The following is a 6,000-nucleotide window of genomic DNA, read 5'->3' on the forward strand; positions in this document are numbered from 1 at the left end:
TTAATTTAATCCTGGGAGAGTTAATATTGCTTCTTTCCTCAGGTTTCCTAAATCCAAGTAGCTTAAATTTATTTATTTATTTATTTGTTTGTTTATTTATTTATTTATTTGTCCAATTTATATGCCGCCCTTCTCCGTAGACTCTGGGCATTATAGCAATAGCCTGTATATACCTGCTTATTAGGGCTTTCGGGCCCCCCCCCAAGCGGTGTTGTTCTATACAAAGCTGGCTTATTGCCCCCACAATCCGGGTCCTCAATTTACCTACCTCGAAAGGATGGAAGGCTGAGTCAACCTTGAGCCTGGTGAGATTTGAACTTGCACTAATTGCAGGCAGCTGGCAGCTAAGTGCTAGCACTTAACAGCACTTAGTCCACTGCACCACTGAGGCTCTTCATTGTTCTTTCATTGTTCTTAGTCGCAAAGTCATGTCCGACCCATTGCAACCCCATGGACAACATTCCTCCAGGCCTTCCTGTCCTCCACCATCCCCTGGAGTCCATTTAAGCTCACAGCAACTGCTTCAGTGACTCCATCCAGCTACCTTATTCTATGTCATCTCCTTCTTCTTTCGCCCTCAATCATTCCCAGCATTAGGCTCTTCTCCAGTGAGTTAAATTTCATAGCATCATAAAATGTATGGATTGGAAGAAATTGTTTTGCTCTTTCTTTAGTCTAAACTTCTTCTCAAAACAGGAACCCAGTAAAATTAAAGTGGCCATCTAGCCTTCTTTGAAAACATCAAATTTTACTTTTAATACATTTAAAATGTGAACTTAGCCCCAGTCATTTCTTTATTCTTCTCTTAGATATTTTTTAAATCACAGAATTGGTGCTCAGAAGCAAATTTATGACATTGGTTCCTAGTCTACCATTCTACATCTGATTGATAGCTAGAACAATTAATCAGTGGAATGGCTTGCCTTCAGAAGTTGTGGGTCTTCCATCATTGGAGGTTTTTAAGAAGAGATTGGCCGACCACTTGTCCAAAATGATATAGGGTCTCCTGTTTCAGCAGGGGATTTTACTAGAAGATCTCCAACATCTCAGTTATTTTGTTAGTTCTGATGAGCATACAGAGACACTTTGTACGGAACTAAAAGGAGAAAATACCTTGTACTTAGAAATTCACATTTTTCTTGGAATAGATTTGGGTGAACTTTGATTCCGATCAGGAACCATTCCTCTCAAAGGAAAAGTTGCCTATTGTTTTAATCTTCCCAGATGGTTGTAGAAGTTTCTACTTAAACATCAACTAAAATTTCTCCATTTCCTCCTGCATTTTACATGCCTGTGTACAGAGCTTTCTGGTTTATTTCCAACTCTTATTCAATCCAACAATGGAGTTCTAAAGAATTAAAACCTGCTGATTCAGGTAATGGTCTGGTACAATTGATTTTTTTTTCTTCCCAGAAGAAGCTGTGTCATTATTGTTGTATTATCGATCTCTCTCAATGTCCATGCTTGCTCAGCTCAGTATGTCTATATATGTGTGCAATTGCAAACAATCAGAGCCCTATGTAATGTAATGATCCTTTACTGATGGCAGGGAGCAGGGATATTCCACTTTTGTCTCTTTTTCTATTTTACTCCTACATCAAGGTTCCATGGGAGATGCATCAAAAGCTTACACACATTCATTTTTAATGCAGTGGGCTTCCGAAGTGATTGTCTCTCTAGAGTGTCCTTTTACAGCCTTGTCAATTAATGTATAATTAGCTGAATTTACATGCAGTACCAATTGGGAATTTTGGAAATGGTTCCTTTTTATTAATAGCATTGAAGGAAGTGAAAGAAAAGAAGCATTTTTAATGGGGTTGCTGGGTGCCTGTCAGGTGAGAAACAAAAGAGAAAGTCAAAGTCAGTTAAGTTTTGTACATATGTGGCAGTATACACAATTGCACTTTAAAAAGAAATGAAATGAAGAACATTTTGACAGCTTATTTATCTTCCTGTAAAAAAACGTTCAGACCCTGCCCTTCTAATACATATTTGTCTCTAAAGCTTTAGTTCATACAATACAGTAAGAAGAAAAAAAACCCAAATCTTTCGGTTTAGTTTAGGTTTAGCTTACCTTGCCTGATTAATTAAATTAGGTTGTATGATTATTGACACAAATAAGCAACTAATACAGTCCATTTTAAAGGGACACGGTGGCTCAGTAGCTAAGATGCTGAGCTTGTCGATTGATAGGTCGGCAGTTCAATGGTTCGATTCCCTAGTGCCACATAACAGGGTGAGCTCCCATTACTTGTCCCAGAGCTTCTGCCAATCTAGCAGAAGCACGTAAAAAATGCAAGTAGAAAAATAGGGACCACCTTTGGTGGGAAGGGAACAGCATTCTGTGTACCTTTGGTGTTTAGTCATGCCGGCTACATGACCATGGAGACATCTTTGGACAATGCTGGTTCTTTGGCTTTGAAACGGAGATGAGCACCACTCCCTAGAGTCAGGAACAACTAGCACATATGTGCGAGGGGAACCTTTACCTTTACCTTTACAGTCCATTGGTCTGTAATCATGGTCTTTTTATATTTGTAAGTAGGACATCCAACCTTACACTGACTGTTTTTCTTGATAACTTTTGCTTGGGGTATGATGCTACTGACTGCACTGTGCTAAAAATATAATTTGCTCCCATCTCATTTTTTTAGGAAGTTTTGTTTTGTTTTGTTTCTTTTGGGAGTAAATGAGCTTCTATATGAACCAGAATTTGAACTGTTGCTACCTGAGACAACTAAAACTGGAAGGAAGACCAGGTCAGAGTCTCAATTATTGAGACTGTGAATGTTAACCCATGTTCTTGAATGTTAACCCATTCATCAGAAAAATATAATTGTTGTTTAAAAACATTTATATTATTTACATAAAAACAATTTGAGAGGTAACACTTCAGAAAACCACCAGAGTAAATCTATGAATAAGTTGTTTCAAAAGTAGATCATTACTATCTAGTACAGGGGTGTCAAACATCATGGCAGCATTACATATCATGACTTTTTTCCCCTTCACTAAACCAGGCATGGGGATGGCCAGCACGTGACTCATCCAGCCTGCGGGCCATGAGTTTGACAGCCTTGAAGACATGAATTTGTTATGAATTCAGAAAACCTACACCTGAATTAAATTTATGAATATGCTTTCTATACTGATTTTTCTCTTGAAATAACTTCTCTGTCAAAACATTACTTTGTGTGTAATTATAACACATCCAGGTTAATCTTGTTCCAGTGTACACATTTTGCATGAAAAAGAAATTTTAAGGTTAACATTAAAATAAGACTGGGTACAGTAGAATAATACAATATGATAATAATAAGAGACTATCTTCTTATGGTAATATGCCAAAAATATACACCATAGCAGGGCATGCAATTCATATCATCCAAACTTCAGTTCAGTAATGACAGTCAGTATTCATAGCAGTGGCCAATGAGGATATAGAACAGGAGTGTCAAACTGGCGGCCCACAGGCTGGATGCATCATGGCAGGCCATGCCCACTCTAGCTCCGCAAAGGGAAAAAATATCGCAGTACGTCCCGTGACAGCAACGTGATGCCGCAAGTTTGACCCCCGTGATATAGAATAACTGTTAGAGACATTTACATTACAAATCTGGATGGTGGGGAAAAAAATACAGCTCAGGTAGAGTAGCCCTAAATTACATTATGTCTGGATATCATATGCAAAGTGTCAGGCCTTGAAGCCATCTTTGCATTGGATCTTCAGGCCTGCTACATTTAGTGCTGTGAGAAACTGGGAGGGGGGATTATATGGAGCAGAGAAGATATATAGTCATAATAACATTCCTTTCTCTGAGAGTCAAGGACATCTTGCCCTGCACTTGGAAGGGTGTCACTTGGAGGCATCTCCAGTTGGGATGGTGCATTAAGTGGGCCCTGTGATGGACATGTGGGTGCTGGGCAGGGACTTAGACTTTTCTATGGGTGGGGAAAACCTGGAAGCTTTCAGATTCGGGTTTTCCCATGTGCCAATATGACATCTCTAATAAAATGGAACTTTGAGGAACTTCTAGCCTTGGAGTCTTCTTTCATCGGGGGTATTATTTGGAGCCTTGACACAAGGATCTCTAAATGCTTTATTAATTGATTTATCAATTTATCAATTTATCTGGCTGCCAATGTTATACAAAATAATCTAAGATAGTTTACAACAAGAACCCATAAAACTATAAAATAAGATAATCATATGACCCTTACAAATGAGACTCACATCACCCTGGCACATGAAAGCCCATCAACTCCTCTGCATCATCCCCATCCTGTCCTAATATCTTTTCTTGCTATGTCAAAACCAGCAAACATATACATAATTCACTGACTGTTCTGGAAGATATCACCTGTGGTGTCTCTACCTTACATGTTCAGGGTAGGAGACCTCAAGCCAAAGGCACCCCACATAGTAGTACAGCCAAATTTCACAAGTTATGTCTGAGGCTGCACTTCTAGTGGCTACTAGAGACTCCAGAATAACAACAGCCACATCTCCATCTCTTTGCCACACTGAAAACACAAAAGGAAATGTGTTATAGACAAAGGAAATGCCCCCAACCTTAGACAGGTTTTAATGATGTACACCAAATTGGCCCTCTCATCCATATTCAGATCATAGCAATAGCAAAATCATTTAGAGTTATATACTGTCCCATAGAGCTTTACAGTACTCTCTGGGTAGTTCACAATGTAGAAGCATTGTTTTCATATTGTCCCCAAGAATCTAGAACCTCATTTTACTGATCTCACTGTTTTGAAACATCCTATTGAATCTTAATCATACCAACGCTAAAAATGGACAAATTTAATTAAGCCAACCTTTGCAATCTAATATGACCACATCCCTCCAGGATTGTATAATGAATGTTTGGGCAATAATCCAAGCCCAATAATTTCAAGCTCTTCTTAAATGAATAAATTCCAGGTTTTGGCAGTATAATTAAAAATATATTAATATTTTTAAACTTAACTTTACCCTAGGAACTTGGTTAAACATAGTAATAACATATCACCAAAATTTATATTAAATAGAGTGACCAGAATATGTGAATGAATAGGACATCCTGAGAGTTGAAGTCCAAAACATCTTAAAGTGTATAAATTTTAGTAACACTGTTATAAGGTATAATAGCAGGGTCTTCAAGCCTGCCAGAGTTTCTATCAACCTCTTCTTACGCTAAACATAATCCAGAATTGGATTATTTTGATTTTCTTTATGATGCTTCCTCCTTTCCCATGACTGAGTTATCTTTTATTTTTTCTTAATCATTCTCCTAATGATTCTTGCATTCCTTTTTCAAGGATACCTCTAGACTCATCTACAATGTACTTTCAAATGTTTTGCCGCTTCAATATTGAAAGGCTGATAACCAACCTTCCTGATATATTATTATTATTATTATTATTATTATTATTATTATTATTATTATTATTATTATTTAGATTTGTATACCGCCCTACTCCCGAAGGACTCAGGGCGGTGAACAGGCACAAAATAAAACACATAAATACAAAGTTAAAAAACATAATTAAAACCAAATTGAATAATTTCGCCCGAGACAATTAAAATTCCCAATATTTTAAAAAACAAATTAAAATTTCAGTTTAAAAAATTTAAAAGATTTAAAAGAAAGGGGAGAAAATTAGGCCAGGCTGGCCTGCTGGAATAGGAGAGTCTTAAGAGCACAGCGGAAAGTGCGCAGATCCGGGATCCTCTGTGTCACATGGGAGCGCCATGTTGCTCCCATAACCACCCGCGCGGCCGCACTCTGCGTCAGTTGGAGCCTCCGGGTGCTCCTCAAGGGGAGCCCCATGTAGAGAGCATTACAATAGTCCAGGCGGGAGGTGACGAAGGCATGAGTGACTATGTGTAGGGAGTCCTGATCCAGAAAGGGATGCAACTGGCGAATCAGGCGAACCTGATGAAAGATCCTCCCGGTCACGGCCGTCGAGTGTTCTTCTAAAGACAGCCGTGAATCCAGGAGG

General features: G+C 38.5%; 1 long non-coding RNA gene across 1 annotated transcript; it reads right to left on the bottom strand.

Annotated features, from left to right (window-relative positions):
* Positions 1-733: 733 nt before the first annotated feature.
* On the bottom strand, positions 734-4,690 carry LOC148113051 (uncharacterized). Its single transcript, XR_015728492.1, has 2 exons — positions 4,574-4,690; positions 734-1,828 (listed from the first exon to the last, which is right to left on the bottom strand). It is a non-coding gene; the product is annotated as an uncharacterized LOC148113051 (long non-coding RNA).
* Between the last annotated feature and the right edge of the window lie 1,310 nt (positions 4,691-6,000).

This window comes from Pantherophis guttatus, chromosome 6, assembly GCF_059756535.1.
Source record: "Pantherophis guttatus breed Tessera chromosome 6, ASM5975653v1, whole genome shotgun sequence".
Lineage (NCBI taxonomy): Eukaryota > Metazoa > Chordata > Lepidosauria > Squamata > Colubridae > Pantherophis > Pantherophis guttatus.